Genomic DNA, 17,612 nt, shown 5'->3' with positions numbered 1-17,612 from the left:
GGGCTAGTAGAGTATATATTATTTGAAGGAATGAACTACTAACTAATGACTTAGAATCAATACTAAATAGTTTACAGGGTAAATCATGCATTATGAGACAGATTATTGCATTATGTAACTTTGCTTTAGTACTCTCACCAACACTGCTGCATCTTTAGTGTGGAACTTGTGTTCATTTTAAGAATACTTAAGAGTATTTTTAAGAATTTAAAATTTAAGAGTATCTGTACCAGGCCCCTCAAAATTGTTTTTACTGTGATAATCCAATCTCTGAATTCCATTTTCTATGAACATCCTGAATACTCTTACATATTTTTGTTATTTTTATTTAATTACGGTTCCATTTAAAGTCATAAAGAAAGACTCCAAGAGTCCCCTCAGGGAGTGTGTGTGTATTTTGGAGTAGCATTTGGTGAGGACAACCTCAGGTTATGGTCAGTCTGTGGTCCTGTGTTGAGTCTTCGGTGTGATATGGAGTCCACCAAGCATAGGGCCTGTTATGGTAGCTGACATGCAAGCTCAGTGATCAAACGTTTCTTCTCTTCTAAATAACAAGCCATTTTCTCCACAGTACCTCAAAGGTCAGTACACATAGCCTATTTCGAAATATTTACGCTATTTGAACTTCTTTTTCCTTCTACATTAGCATTTCCCAGGCTTCATTTCAGCCTTAAAGAAAATCTTTATTTTTGGTAAATTCTAAAAAAAAAATCTGTTCAGCTATTTTTTGAGTTTTCAGCGTGAGAAAAGGCAATGTTTTCTGCTGCTAAAATAATTAAGTACTTTGATGTCTTGGATACTCAAATAATTAAAACCTGTCTTCTCATAGAAAGTTGTAATTCGGCATGTTGGTGAATGTCAGCAGAAAGCCAGCTGCTGTGCTGTGTTTGATAATATTGGTCTCGTTTTAGTTTTCTATTGCTGTCTAACAAATTGCTACCAGCTTTGAAGCCGAAGCAACACACATCTGCAATCCCACAGTCTTCGTGAGTGAAGAATTTGGATACAGCTTAGCTGGGTCTTCTGCACAGGCCTCCCAAGACTGATCAAGATGTTAGACAAGCCTGAGGTTCTCATGTGGGAGCCCTCTTCCAAGTTCATTTAGGCAACTGGCCAAATTGAGTTCCTTTTGATTGATTGAATGACCCAGACCCATGCTTCCTTGCTATCTGTCCATCAGGGCTTACTCTCCACTCCTAGAAACTGCCCTTCTCTGTACATGGCCGCCAACACAGTTGCTAGCCTTTTCTGACTGAGAAGTCTGCATTTAAGGATTTATCAGACCCCCATCCCAGGGTAAAAATCAACTCATTTTTTACCTTAATTACACCTGCAAGATATCCATACCATAGAACAGACTGCAGTCACAGGAGTCATAGCTCATACTTACCTGGTCCCACCATGCTCAGGACAGAGTGATAGAAGGATGAGGGTTGCTGGGCATGACATCATCTTAGAATCTTCTCTACTCATTTCCACAAATAAAATTACTTCAGATGAGTAAAATCTACCCTAATTCCTGTTGTGTTATCAAAAGCTCCATCCAGATTTTAGAGTCAGAAGTGACTGCATAGCTAAAGCAGACCACACACTCATCAGAACTCAGAGTTCCCCTCTTGGCACTGCTATAAAAAGAAGATGACTGTGGGCCTTTGGTGTAGCAGTTAATACACTGCCTGAGATGCCACATCTCATATTGGAACGACTGAGTTCAAGCCCTGGCTCTGCTCCCAATTCCAGCTTGCTCCTGTTGTGCACCCTAAGAGGAGGCAAGTGTTGGTTCAAGTAGCTGCCACCTATGTGGGAGACCTGGATTGAGTTCTGGCTCCCAGCTTCTGCCTGGCATAATCCAGGCTGTTGCAGGCATACGAGGAGTGAACGTTTTTGAAATGAAAAAAGAAATAATAAAAAAAGCTAGATGAGACTAAATCCATGTTATGCTTTGATGAGAAGAGTAGGAGACTCATATTCATTCATTCAGCAAATAAATACTCATATTTGGAGCTCCTATAGAGGGACCAGGACAATGCCAAGTAGGTAAAATGAATGATAAATGAAAGTAAATATGTCCTCTACCCTCTACCCTGAAGATTTACAGATTGGGAGGAGTGACAGGACTGTTTTTCCAAGGCAGAGGGAGCATGGTGTGTTTGAAGAACACAATGAAAGTCATCATGACTCGGGCAAAGAGAACAAGGAATGTTGTCACTTGAGATCTGTTTGGAGAGTCATATAATCAAAATATGGTACAGACCCTTTAAGACTACGGTAAGAATTTTGTTCTTAATCATGTGATGGCCGGCGCCGCGGCTCAACAGGCTAATCCTCCGCCTTGCGGCGCCGGCACACCAGGTTCTAGTCCCAGTTGGGGCACCGGATTCTATCCCGGTTGCCCCTCTTGCAGGCCAGCTCTCTGCTATGGCCCGGGAAGGCAGTGGAGGATGGCCCAAGTGCTTGGGCTCTGCACCCGCATGGGAGACCAGGAGAAGCACCTGGCTCCTGGCTTCGGATCAGTGCGGTGCGCCGGCCGCAGTGGCCATTGGAGGGTGAACCAACGGCAAAAAGGAAGACCTTTCTCTCTGTTTCTCTCTCTCACTATCCACTCTGCCTGTCACCAAAAAAAAAAAAAAATAAAAAAAAATAAATGACATCACATTGGGTTTTAAGAGAATAGCATACTCTGATTTTTTGAAATGATTCCTCTGACTGTAGAGTAGAGAATGCATTTCAAGTTGGCAAGAGTAGATACAAGAAGACTAATTAGAAACTACAGTAGTCTTTCTAGAGGCCCCTTTACAAAGCATGAACTAAGGTGCTGTTGACCAGATGGAGATTGTGGCTAGCGTTGAAAGAATCTGAAGAGATAAATAGTTAGAATGTGGTAATGGGCTTAGAAATGGGTGTGGGATGAGGGTAAGATGTCTGAGGATGCCCTGGCATCCTGATTGCACAATGGTATTATCATGTTCTGAGACTAGAACCACTGTGAAACCACTGTAACCACACGGCAATATACTGTGTTGCATGGGAAGAGAGGGGAGATGGCAAATGAACATAGTATATTTGTTGTTGGATGCTTTGAGTGTGAGGTGCTTGGATATATTCAGGTGGAGACACCCAGAGTGTTGTGCATCTGAGTCCAGATAGAGGAACACAGGTCTGGATTGGAGATGGAATAGTAAGACCAGCTGTGTTTGTTTTCTATTGGTCCTGGTACAAATGACCAGGACTTGAGTGCTTTAGAACAACACAAATTATTCTCTTCCAATCCTGGAGCCCTGAAGTCTGTATTGGGGTGTATAGAATTAGTATGAGTGGGACTGGTCTGGAGATTCTGGGGAAGAATATGTTCCTACCTCTTTCAGTTTCCAAAAGGTCCCTTGTCCCTTCCTTCCTACTCAGATTTAGTTTTGCTGCGTCTTTAAATCACTCTGCTCTGTCTTCACATAATTTTCTCTGTTGTAAGTATAGGGATCCTATGGTAACACTGTGCTCACCAGATAATCTTCCTATCTCCCAACCCTTAATTTAATCATACCTACAAAGTCCCTGCTGCCATGAAAGCAGCAAGCTCGCCTGGAGCTCCTTGGCAGTGGGGATATTATTCAACCTGTAACCCCAGCCCTATTGATGGAAAATATAAAGGGATTCTGAGTACAACTGCCATATAATAATTCATGTGGGGTGAGGGATCATCCAGGCATTCTGCACTAATTCACTCAGATCCTTAAAGGTCTCTTCAAGGGAGATGTGGTTGCTATCTTACAGGTGCAGCAACAGAGGCAAGGAGAGGTTAGAGGGCTTACAGATTGTCTAGCTAATCAGAGAGAGAAGTTATTCAACCCAAGTCTGTCTGGTTCCAAAGTCCTCATCTTTTTAGGCTAAAGAACTCACTTTTATTGAGATCTGATCCCCTTTTCAGAGCTACCCCTCCCCTTCCAGACCCACTGTCACTCCCTCACTCATTCACTCACTTTGGATGCCCACTCAACTCCTGTTAACTTAGTCTTTTGTACAAGAGAAGACAACAAAAAGCAAATTTGCAGAGCTTAAGTGACTTACGTATTATGTTTCCCTGAGAATTTGATAGCACATGGCCATAGCCACATCACACCCCAAACTGAGTCATCCTTGCTGACAGAATTATACCCTCACCACGCCAGAGAGGAAGAGGCCAGGAGCAAGGAATCCTTGCTACAGTTCTGCAGTGCCTCTGTGATTCATGGCTGGGACACTGAGTTGTGATGACAGTGGGTATTCCCCTGAACATGAGGGCGAGTTCAAAGCCTGTGACTTTATACAACCTTTTGCAGAGGATCAAGGACATAGTTTGACCAAGGAGACAGCTTGACCAAATTCACAGACAGTGACATTTCTGGCCAACTGGCCTTTTTACAGTAATTTTTTTCTTTATTGTCTTTCAAAAGCAGTGAAGTACTTTTCATTGGGCTTAACTTTCCATGCCTCTACTTGCCTGAGTCAAGGTAAGATTCAGGTGGATCAGCCTGAAGGGAGAGTTCTGGATGGCTCTACTGTTTTCTTTTTTTTTAATTTATTTGACAGGTAGAGTTATACACAATGAGAGAGAGAGAGAAAGGTCTTCCTTCCGTTGGTTCACTCCCCAAATGGCCGCTACAGCCGGTGCTGTGCTGATCCGAAGCCAGGAGCCAGGTGCTTCTCCCTGGTCTCCCATGCGGGTGCAGGAGCCCAAGGACTTGGGCCATCCTCCACTGCACTCCCTGGCCACAGCAGAGAGCTGGCCTGGAAGAGGAGCAACTAGGAATAGAAACCGGTACCCATATGTGATGCCGGCACTGCAGGCACAGGATAAACCAAGTGAGCCACAATGCTGGCCCCTCTACTGTGTTTTTAAGCCAAAGATCCAAAGAAACTTCTTAACTCTGCCCTTATTAGCTCTGTACAGCTTGGCTCATCTGGACTCCTATAAGGCCTTTGGCTCATCAACCTTATAGAAGTAGGCCCAGAGTGAAATGTTTCTGCTTTCCTTTCTATCAAGCCTGTCAGTGGTGCCTGATTGAGGTCTCACCATTCTGGGAGCTAGAGATAGTCCTATCTATCTTTTCACTGGGGATATGGCTAAGACTGGCCTATTTTTTTTTTTTAAGATTTATTTGTTTTGAAAGTCAGAGTTAAACACACATCTACACAGAGAGACAGACAGAAAGATATCCTCTATCTGCAGGTTCACTCCCCAGATGACCACAATGCCAGCAGCAGGTCAGGCTGAAGCCAGGAGCCAGGAGCTTCATCCAGATCTCCCATGTAGGGGGCAGGGGCCCAAGTACTTGTACCATCTTCCACTACTTTTCCCAGGACATTAGCTGGGTGGGAGAGGATTGGAAGTTGATCAGCCAAGGCATGAACCAATACCTATATGGGATGCTGGCATTGTAGCTGATAGCTTTACCTGCTACAACATTGGCCCTTGACCTATTTCTAAGCCCTGCTTCAGGGAATAACATCTAACACGTATTCTGACTAAGATGTAGTATTTGAAACTTAATTTTCTTGAACATATTGAGATATATGGCCATAAAAATATTGTGCATTCCCAACTGGGGTGGGGATTTGGCTTTCAGAGCCAACCACTCAGATGACCTTGTCTTGGAAGAATCAGTGGCCAAGGTTCTGGCCCCCTTTTGACATGCTATTATTTTTCTTCCTGAGACAAATTACAAGTAGAGGATTTCTACCTGCTGCTTTCCAAATTGGTTCAATAGATTCATTCCGCACCTTTAAATCAGGAGTTGATTTTTGTTGTAGGGTGCAAGTAAAAGCTTGCATTCCTGCTGCCTCTGGCAGACGTGATATTTGGCAAGAGCCCTTGCAGCACAACATATTCTACACGATTCAGTCAAACTCAGTAAATATAGGTAGAAACATCTGCCTTGTGTTAGGTTTACAGAAATAAGTAAGTGACGCATCACTGTCCTCCAGAAGCTCCCCAGTGGATTTTCTCCTTTCACAGGTCAGAATAACACCTGCTGGGGTCTCTTGGGTTAAAGCCTTCTACGCCCTACACACACCCTTTAATTCTCTGTCAGAGCTGCTGCTCAAGACAGTTCAGAATTCTGACTCCAATTTACAGATAAAACCACTGAGGCATGAGAATTCAGCAGCATTCATTTGTAAGTCAGCAATGACACTACTCCTTGAATTAAATTTTATTTTTTTCCCTTCTATCCCATTAAGCAATGACTTTGGCTAAAACTGTACATTATCAATTTGTGCTTCCTTCAGTTTAATGCTGTCACAGAGTAGGCAGTTAATGTTAGCTGTTATTATAACTGTTGTTTTTCTTAACTGTTATTTGAGAGTGAGGGGAAATCAGGGAGGGAGAGGGAGTGGAAGATGGAGAGAGAGTGGGAGCGAATGAGAGATCACTCATCCTTTCATATGCTGGTTCATCCCCAAATTCTTGCAATGGTCAAGGCTGAGTCAGTTCCTGGACCAGGAGCCAGGAACTCCATCTAGACTTTCAATGGGTAGTAGGCATCCAAGTACTTGAGCCATTGCCTGCTGCCTCCCAGGGCGCACATTAGTAGGAAACTGGAATCAGGAGCAGAGTTGGCACTTGAACCTAGGCACTCTAATATAGGATGTGGGCATCCCAAGCAGAATTTTAACTGCTAGGTCAAATGCCCACCTCTATAATTACTGTTACTTCTTAGATCAGTTCTAAACTCATTGTGTGTGTGTGACAATGCTGCCAAGTTTGAATGGTTGTACTAGGTGAAGCACTGGGTGATATTTGAGTAATATATTGAAAAAAGGAGACCCTATTAATGCCAGAGGGTACTCTCAATTTCTCACTCCCATCTCAACCACTATACTTAGTTCTGCATAGGATAAATTCTGTGACAGAGCATAACAGAGCCTGGGTGGATGCTGACTTGGAGCTATTCTTGCCTTTTGCTTAATGTCTCTCTTTCCTCTCCTACCCTATGCAGGTTCACAGAAGGGCCATGGGTGTTTGATTCAGCTGCTTTCTTTTTCTCCAAATCCAAATTGCAGTACTACCCATTATCCCCCCTACTTTTCTTCCCTTTTTACTTCCCAATGCCCAATTTTATATAAAATAATTTTTAGAGTATGTACTGTGTTTCAACACTCATTTTCCCAAAGGAAAATGAAATATATCCATCTTAAAGATTTCCTAATAAAATGGGTTAATTTCTAATTCTGGAGATGTTCCTCATTTGAGCTCTTTATTGTACTCCACAATCCATGAAGGATTAACCAGACTCAGAGTTAAGCTCTGAGGATGCAAAAATGAATTGGATATTATCTCAACAGTTGAAATGTTCATAGACTAGCTGGGGAAGCTGAGCAGTACACAGTGGAAATCTCTGAATGAAAAGATTCTTATTGCACCTACTTTGAATCTGATACATGTTTTGTAACAATTGAGGCAAAATTAAAATAACCCACAATTAACTATTTTTTAAAGATTTATTTATTTATTTGAAAGCCAGTGTTACAGAGAGAAGAGGGTGGGGAGAGAGAGAGAGAGAGATGAGAGAGTCCATCTACCAGTTCACTCTCCAAAGTGAACCACAGTGAAGCCAGAAGCCAGGAGCTTCATCTGGGACTCCTGTGTAGGTGAAGGGATCCAAACACTTGGGCCATCTCCTGCAGCTTTCCCAGGCACACAGCAGGAAGCTGGATCAGAAATGGAACAGTCGGGCTGTGAACTGGAGCCCATATGGGATGCCAACATCACATGACCCTCTTTACCACAATGTGGCCCCCAATTAACTATTTTAAATGGATAGTTTAGGGGACATTTAGTGAATTCACAATGTTATACAACCACCATTTCTCTCTAATTTCAAAACTTTTCATCTCCCTGGAAGAACACCCAATATCCACTGGAGTAGTCACTCTCCATTCCCCTCCATTAATTTACTTTCTATCTCTATGGAGTTACCTATTCTGGATATTTCAAATCAAAGGAATTGTAAAATATGTCACCCTTTGTTTGGCTTCTTTCACTCAGTGCAGTTTTTGAGGTTCATATATGTTATAATCGTGTATTTATATTTCATTCATTTCTATACCTGAATAATGTTCCATTGTATATATATACCATAGTTGGCTTATCCACACTTCCACTCATGGGAATTTGGATTTTTTTCCCTACCCTTTGGCTAGTGTGAATAACATTGCTATGAATGTTCATGGAGAGGTCTCTATGTAGACATATGATTTTGTTTGTGTTAGATATATACCTAGTTGTGGAATTGCTGGGCCATATGATAATTCTGTTTAAATTTTTGAGGAATTGATAAACTGTTTTCCACAATTACTGCATCACTTTATATTCCCACCAGTGGTGTGCTAGGTTTCCTATTTCTCTACATCCTTATCAATACATCACTTATTATTTCCCATTTTTTAAAAAATAGAGCCATCCTAATAGCTTTGCGGTGGCATCTAATTATGGTTTTTATTTGCATTTCATTAATTATCAATGATGGTTAATGCTTCCTGGAATTTTTTGTATATTTTCTTTGGGGAAATACCTATTCAAGTCCTTTGTCCATGCTGTGTTACTGCAAATAGCTTTACTGAGGCATAATTTGCACTCTTCAGAGTTCATTCACTTAAACTGTATAATATAGTCCAGCGGTTGTCATATATTGACAGAACTGTGAAGCCATCACCATAATCTAAATTTGGAATATTTTCATCATCCCCTCGCCCCGAAAATTAAGTACCTAGAGGCAACCACTCCTCATTCCCTCATTTCCCCTAGCAACACCTACCTACTTTCTGTCCATATAGATTTGCCTATTCTAGGTATTTCGTATTAGTGGAATCATAGAATATGTGGACTTTTCTGGCTGGCTTCCTTCACTTAGCATTATGTTTTCAAGAAGATTAATACTGTAATATAATTAGTATTTTATTCTGCTTTGTTACCATATAATTTATTGTATGGATGTACCATCTTCATAAATGGTGGACACTTGAGTTACTTCTACTTTTTGTACGTTATGAATAGTGATGCTATGAATATGAATATATGTTTACCTGTTTTCAAATCTGGGATATGAACCTAGGAGTGGAGTTGCTGGATCAAAAGTTATATCTGTGTTTAACTGTTGAAGAGCCACTACATTGGTTTCCTAAGTGACTGCAATATTTTGCATTCTTGGGGCATGTATGAGTCTTCCAATTCCTTCATACCCTCAAGAACACTGTTATTAATTATCATAGTCATTCTGTAGAGTGTGAATGACATTTTATAGTGATTTTCATTCACATTTCTTTAATAGTTAATAATATTGAAGATCTTTTCATGAAATTATTGGCCGTTTGTGTACAAGAGGACTTCAAATAATTCATGAGAAATGCTTATTATGAAAAAAACCAAGAATAGATTTCAAAGATATTTTACATTAAACAATTTTTTTAATTCCATCTCCTGTAAACTTTTCTAAGTACCCTTTTATCTTTTTCCAATAAATTTCTATTTATAGCCCTTACTTTTGAGGTGTTTTTTTTTGATTGGAAAGGAACGAGCATTGGAGCCAGGCAGGTAGCCTTATGCTAAGGTTTGACTGTGTCCCCCAAATTTATGTTTTGTAAATTTAATCCCTGATGCAACAGTGCTGGAAAATGGGGCCTATTAATGGGCAATTATGTCATGAGGACTCTGCCTTCATGAACAGACTGCCACCATTACAGGGAATGTAGCTTACTTACCAGAGGAGTGGGTTAGTTATCAAGAGAGTGGGATTGTTAGAAAAGCAAGTGTGGCCTCCTCTTGCTTATACTCCCACGTTCTTTTGCCTGTCTGCCTTCTGCCATAGGTTGATGCATTAAGAAGGGCCTCTCCAGATGCTGGTATCACATTCTAGGATTTCTCAAGTTCCAGAACCATGAACAAAATAAATTTCTGCTGTTTAAAAGTTACTCAGCCCTCAATATTCTACTATAACAACACAAAATGGACTAAGACACCTTAGTTCCTCCATTCACTTCCTGTGGTACTTTGACATCTCTACCCCTTGTTTAGTGAATCGTGATGAGCAGGGGTGGAATAGCCTTCACGGCCTATGCCAGCTCTCAGATCCACAGGGCACTGCATGTTCCTATGATTCTAACTGGAGTCATTTGTGTTGGTGGATAGCAGCAGAGGGGTATGATTTTCTCAATTTTGGTTGTATATTGCTAGAATGTATGAATGGTTCATTGTGGAAAAAACAACAACAAAAATGGCATTAAAAAGAAAGAGTTCCTTCTTATTTCAGAAAGCCTGCCTTCACTCACTCCCACATTAAAAAGCTCTTTGAATAGTATGGTGGGAACATATTATGGAATTCAAATAACCTAACAGGGCCCTGTAATCAGCTTTATTTCTTAAAGGAAGGCAACATCCCATATTGGATTCCCTCGATCCAGAGTCCTGCTCTGCTTCCGTTCCATCTTTCTGCTAATGTGCAGCATGTAAGTACATGGGTCCCAGCCACCAATGTTGGGGACCCAGTTTGAATTCTGGGCTCTTGACTTCAGCCTGGCCTTGCCCTGGCTATTGCAGGCATTTGAGAAGTAAAGCAGCAGATGGGAGAAATCTGTTTCTCTGGCTTTCAAATAAAAAATTAAAAATAAAAAAGAATTGGAAAAAAAGTATATTAGTTGGTTGTAAGCATTAATGGTGAAATAGTAAACACTTCTGAAATCGGGAATGAGACAAGGATGTCCACTATCGCCATTTCTAATCATCACTTTACTGGCAGTCTTAGCTAGCACAGAAAGGCAAAATGAAAATATTAAGGATTGTCCCTTTTTTCCCCACATCCTCTCCAGCATCTGTTGTTGGTAGATTTCTGAATGTGAGCCATTCTCACCGGGGTGAGGTGAAACCTCATTGTGGTTTTGATTTGCATTTCTCTGATTGCTAGTGATCTTGAACATTTTTTCATGTGCCTGTTGGCCATTTGGATTTCCTCTTTTGAAAAATGTCTATTGAGGTCCTTGGCCCATCTCTTAACTGGGTTGTTTGCTTTGTTGTTGTGGAGTTTCTTGATTTCTTTGTAGATTCTGGTTATCAACCCTTTATCTGTAGCATAGTTTGCAAATATTTTTTCCCATTCTGTCGGTTGCCTCTTCACTTTCCTGACTGTTTCTTTTGAAGTACAGAAACTTCTCAATTTGATGCAATCCCACAACTAGGTATATATCTAACACAAACAAAATCATATGTCTACATAAAGACCTCTCCATGAACATTCATAGCAATGTTATTCACACTAGCCAAAGGGTAGGGAAAAAAATCCAAATTCCCATGAGTGGAAGTGTGGATAAGCCAACTATGGTATATATATATATATATATACAATGGAATATTATTCAGCTAGTATATATGAAATACATGAAATTTGTTCACCTTAAATAAATAAAAAATTTTAAAATCTTTAAAAAACTCAATATCTCAAAAAATATATATTAAAATATATAATATAAATATTACATATAAAATATTTAAAATATATCTTAAATATATCTTATAATATAAATATAATATATAAAATATATAAAAGTATATCTTAAAATAAATGAAGTATCAGTACCAGAGAAATCAAAAGAATTTTCCCGAGATCACCACGTAGGCAAGATGGAAAGATGGATTTTAATCTTTGACCTGCATCTGACACAGCAATTAAGATGCTACTTTGAACACCTGCATCCCATATCACAGTGCCTGGGTTCAAGTCTGGCCACATCCTCAGTCCCAGCTTCCTGCTAATGTGCACCTGAGAAGCTGTGCTGGATCAAGTATTTGCATTTGTGCCGCTTGTGTGGAGTTTGATTCAGTTTGAGCTCTTGGCTTTGGCCTGGCTCGGACTGGGCTATTGTGGGCTTGTGGGGAGTGACTCAGCAGATGAAAATCCCTGTCTGTATTTCTCTGTTTCTTTCTTTGTCTGCCTTTTAAGTAGAATGAAAATAATTTTTTTTAAAAATGAATAGAATAAGCGAAGAAACAGACCTATCAGATTTTAAACCTATTACGATGCCTAATACCAATGATGATTTTATTGTTTTAAAATAATTTCTACTGTTATTAGCTTTTTATTTCATAGTCTTCCCACCCAGAGAAAATTTACATTTTTTTTTTACAGGCAGAGTGGACAGTGAGAGAAAGAGATATAGAGAAAGGTCTTCCTTTTGCCGTTGGTTCACCCTCCAATGGCTGCTGCGGCCGGCGTGCTGCGGCCAGCTTACCACGCTGATCCGAAGCCAGGAGCCAGGTCTTATCCTGGTCTCCCATGGGGTGCAGGGCCCAAGCACTTGGGCCATCCTCCACTGCACTCCCGGGCCACAGCAGAGAGCTGGCCTGGAAGAGGGGCAACTGGGATAGAATCCGGCGCCCCGACCAGGACTAGAACCCCGTGTGCCGGCGCCGCAGGTGGAGGATTAGCCTATTGAGCCGCAGCACAGGCCAAAAATTTACATTTTATGATGAGATTCTTAGAGATGAAATTTTTTAAGATTTATTTTTTTTTATTTGAAAGCAGACAGAGAGAGAGAGAGAGGTCTTCCATCTGCTGACTCACTCCCCAAATGGCTGCAAAAGCTAGCTGGAGCTGTGCCAATCCAAAGCCAAGAGCCAGGAGCTTCTTCCAGGTCTCCTACATGGGTGCAGGATCCCAAGCACTTGGACCACCTTCTACTGCTTTCCCAGGCCATAGCAGAGAGCTGGATCAGAAGTGCAGCAGCCAGGAGTTGAACCAGTGCCCTTATGGGATGCCAGCACTGCAGGTGGTGGCTTTACCTGATACACCACAGCGCCAGCCCCTAGATGCAGTGTTTTAAACCCTATGAGTGAATGTGGTATATTGGTTTATTAGTTAGGATGCTTTTATTTATATTTGAAGTAAATATGGAAAAATGTTAAAAATTACTGTAAAAACGCAATTAAATGAAAGAAATAAATGTGGGAAATAAACAGAGCTTTAATTGTTAGGAGGCAAAATTGTTATAACAAAGACAAATTACATAAATAAACAAGTAAATGACAAAGCTGCATATTTTCTCTCTTAAGGAGAACCTCAGATAGAGAGAAATTCCAAAGCTAGTTTAATCAGGGCCATCATCAAAGACTCAGTCTCAATCCTTTTTTCTGCTCTGTCATCTACAATAATTTCATTTGTCCCCTGAAGCTGGTACCAGATGGCTCTCTCATCGCAGGTGTCTTAAGCAGGTGACAACATTTAGAGGCAGAAAATGAAACTGCTAGACTTGCATCCATTTTTAGGAGTGAGAAGAAGCTTTCCCAGGGCCTCACCTACAGACTCGCCTTGACATCACTCCAGCCAAGATTGTGTTACAGACCCAGGCCTGAACTCATTGCTTTCCAACAGAGTTAGTGTGTTGGACTCAATCTCTTAGAGCTTTGCTTATCCCTGAAATAATTGGCTTTTCAATATCTGAACAAAATTAACGTTCCCTTAGGAAGAAGATCAAAGTAAACGGCTGGTGGGTGGGAAGCAACGGGGGTTATCACATTCAGGCAGCAGGACTTACTGGGATGGGATCGAAGTGGGCACTTTCAAGTTCGGCACAGAAGTCTCCTTCCCGTGGGCTCAGCCCTCCTGTAAGACTTAATATAGAGATAAATATTGTAAGTGGAAAAGGATCTTCTCGTTGTCTTAAGGTGTCGTTTTGGAGTGAAAAAGATTCTAGGTTGGTTAATTAGAAGCCATATAAGAATCAAATTCTGGCTCAGTACTGGTGACTCACATTTCTGGATGGTAGACCCACGTGTAATACTTGTCTCTCTTTTACCATGTCTTTTCTATTACGTTTCCTCTGTCTCAGTGCATTTTAGAGCAGAGGCTCACTACTTACAGTCCATTCCCTTTGGAGGAAATTCTTTTCGTTAAAAAGTTATTTCATATATATTTTTAAAGATTTATTTATTTTATTTGAAAGGCAGAGTTGTTACAGAGAGGGGGAGAGAGAAAGAGATCTTCTATCCATTAGTTCACTCCCCAAATGGCAGCAATGGCTACAGCTGAGCTGATCCAAAGCCAGGAGCCTGAAGCTGCTTCTGGGTCTCCCAAGTAGGTGCAGGGGCCCAAGGATGTGGGCCATCTTCTACAGCTTTCACAGTGCAAAATCAGGGAGCTGGATTGGAAGTGGAGCAGTCGGGACGCAAACAGCCACCGTATGGATTGTCAGCACTGCAGGTGGTGGCTTTACCTGCTACGACACAGCACTGGCCCCCAGTTCATACTTCTTTATTTTTAATTTCACAATAGTTTTAAATTTACAAAACTAGAATAATGAAGTTTTAAATTGAAGTTTCTATAATTAAGTTCTTATGTATTTAACATAGACACATATACACTGTGTAGAAAAAAAGGACAGATTTTGGAATTAGAAAGGATAGGCTAGTAGCTCAGGTTTGCCAAAGACTGATTAGAGTCAGGAGACAAACAATTGGGTTGAAGTCCCAGGTAAGTTATTTATCAGCTCTGCAGCCTTGGGAGAGCACTTAACTCATCCCCCACCTCCATGCCTCAGCCTTCTTATCTGGAAGGTGATGCGTAATCACATCCACTTAGGGGTTAAATGAGCCAACACACATAAAGTCTTAGTTCTGGAGACAACAACTATTGCTTACTATTTCTAAAATTCATTGTGAGGGCTTACAAAAATGATCTGAGCTCTCTAAAACTTAGTAAAATTGGTATATGCATACCTAATTCTGAGGTTCTCTATAATGGTTAAATGAAACTTTGAATACAGAAAACTAAAAACAAAAAAATTGAGTCCTTCTTCCCACTTCACTTGCCAAATACTTGCTGCTATTGGTTGCATGTTCTTGCCCTTCTAAAATTCATAATCCATAACACAACCATATTAAGAAATGTGGTCTTTGGGAGATTAAGTTATAAGGGCTCTGCCTTCTTGAATGGGATCAGCGCTCTTATAAATGGGCACAGGATTAAAGGAGTGCTGTTGCCATTCTGCCACATGAAGACCTAGTGTTCATGCCCTCTGGAGATTGCAGTAATGGGCACCCTATTGGAAGACAACAATGCTGGTGTCTTGGTCTTAGGTATGCTACCCTCTGATTTCTACTGCACTAGTTCCACTTTCTCCATGAAGGTATAGGAATGAGGTTCATGGAATTGGTTGATCTCAGCCCTCCATATGGACTCCATTTTCTGCAGAAGGGAATCAGCTCCTCTCAAAGATCTGGCCTCACCATGGTTTGTATCTCCCCGTCCACTAGATTACAAGCTTCTCAAGGACTGAATCAAATCTAATTCATCCCTTCACCTTTAGTGCATACTATCTGACACAAAATTGGTGCCTTGCACATATTTATGACCAAATAAACTTTTCTCTGTGCCTCTCAATGAAGAACTAAGTACATGCCCTTATACATTCCATAAATGTTCAAAGACATTAACTATTGATATCATTATTATTATATTAATTAATTCAATTGTGCATTCAGCTAGTGGGTTGGGAGTGAGTGGGGAATGTAGTTAGTCCCTAGACCTGCAGTGCTATTTCCCTTCCTCCTAGGATAGAACTAATTTTTTTTTATTTGACAGATAGAGTTAGACAGTGAGAGAGAGAGAGAGAGACAGAGAAAAAGGTCTTCCTTCCGTTGGTTCACTCCCCAGATGGTTGCAATGGCCGGAGCTGTGCCGATGCAAAGCCAGGAGCCAGGAGCTTCTTCCTGGTCTCCCATGCAGGTGCAGGGGCCCAAGCATGTGAGCCATCTTCTACTGCTTTCCCAGGCCACAGCAGAGAGCTGGATTGGAACAGGAGCAGCTGGGACTAGAACCGGTGCCCATATGGGATTCCGGTGCCGCAGGCGGAGGATTAACCAAGTGAGCCAAGGTCCTGGTCCCCCTAGGATAGAACTTCTAATGTTTACTTTTCCTCTCCCCAGGCACAAATCATACCCACAAAGACTAGCCAGCACAATGGGCAGAGTATTGCATTTCTCATGGAACAATTCCCTGTTTCCTACACTCAGGCTGGGGCCGCATTTTCAGTGCAGCATGCAATTTGGGATTATGCAACCTTCATTTTAAGTCAGCTAACTGAAGTCAGAGTTTGATGACCGCTGCCCCTAAATACGTTTGTTCCAAATCTCTCACGGTTGCCTTTTGAATGGTAACTTGAATTACTTATGAAATATGGTAACTGCTGCATTAAATCAAACATCATTTTATTCAATCCGACCTTCTCTCCTTGAAGCCATCTCAAGGCATGGATTGAGGAAGAGCTTGAGAATTTCATGGCATAAAAATCTTGTGATCTTTTATGAATTCCCATCATGAAATCATCTTGATGCTCTGTGGAATTCGTTCAGGAGACATCAGGGTCTGTCCCCAGCTCTCGGTATCAAGTTTGTGTTCTCACTATGGTCTTGGAGATGCTGAGTTACTTACTTCCTCTGCTTAGCAGACCTAGGAGGCCTGGTCTTTATGATAGCTGCCTTTAGCTTTGTGACTCCTTTCTTTTAATTACACTTGAATACTAAATAATTTTTCAAACATTGCCTCCTTGGGAAAGAGGCACACACATTTTTTCACTCAATGAATATCTCCTCGATGTAAGAGAAACTGTTTATCTAAGAGAGCAGACGTTCAGGAGCTTCACTGAATTGTTCTGCTTTGGGAACTGTAAAAAAAAAAAAAAAACCGCTGAGCTGACTCCTAGTGTTCTTTTAGCTGGGCTGGGATGTCTGCATAAACGGCCTTTCTTATGACAATTTGGCAATGACCCTTTTGGTCAGGAAGAGCAGAATCATACGAATGTTTTTATTTCTCATTCTCCATCTTCTTCCACCCTCCCCTTTCCTGACCTTTCTTTGAACTTTTTTGCTGAGGCTAGAATTTGATTGGGGCTTTGTTTTACTATTTGGGCAAAAATTTTGGGTCAGCTGAGGTCAGTTCTCATTTTATCTAAATCAGTTTGCCCTTCCTCAATCTCAATGGAAAAACTTCAACAAAAACGCATTTACACTTAAGACTGAGTTTTCATTGAGTTCTGTGTTGATAAAGGAAGCCAGATTCTTATCCCTGGAGGCACTTTACTACTTAATAATGTTTTATTAATTTTTTTAAAGAATTTTTACTTCATCTTAAATAAATTGGCTCCACTGCTTCTTTTCTTAAAAATTTATTTATTTTATTTGAAAGTCAGAGTTACACAGGGAGAGAAGAAAGAGAGAAAGAGAGAAAGAAAGAGAGACAAGTCTTTCATCTGCTGGTTCACTCCCCAATTGGCCACAGTGGCCACAGCTGTGATGATCCAAAGCCAGGAGGCAGGAGCTTCCTCCAAGTCTCCCACACGGGTTCAGGGGCCCAAGGTCTTGGGCATCTTCTTTTGCCTTTCCAGGCCATAGCAGAGAACTGGATCAGAAGTGGAGCAGCCAGGATTCAAACCAACACCCATATGGGATGCTAGCACTGCAAGTGGTGACTTTACCCGCTATGCCACAGCACCAGCCCCTACCCTGCTTCTTATTCTAGCTCTAAAAGTTTGGAGATATTCCCCATAATTTCAGTCTTAATCTTGTCCCAAATATGTATGAGTACCAAAGAGGTATC

The 17,612-nt window shown here is 41.1% G+C and overlaps 1 pseudogene; it reads right to left on the bottom strand.

The window, feature by feature from the left end:
• LOC133759265 (adenylyl cyclase-associated protein 1-like) overlaps nt 1-17,612 on the bottom strand; it is an 84,955-nt pseudogene that overhangs the window by 27,446 nt on the left and 39,897 nt on the right.

The sequence above is a fragment of the Lepus europaeus genome, chromosome 5, assembly GCF_033115175.1.
Source record: "Lepus europaeus isolate LE1 chromosome 5, mLepTim1.pri, whole genome shotgun sequence".
Taxonomy (NCBI): Eukaryota; Metazoa; Chordata; class Mammalia; order Lagomorpha; family Leporidae; genus Lepus; species Lepus europaeus.
The sequence above is the reverse complement of the archived record's forward strand: the minus strand, read 5'-3'. Positions and strand labels throughout refer to the sequence as shown.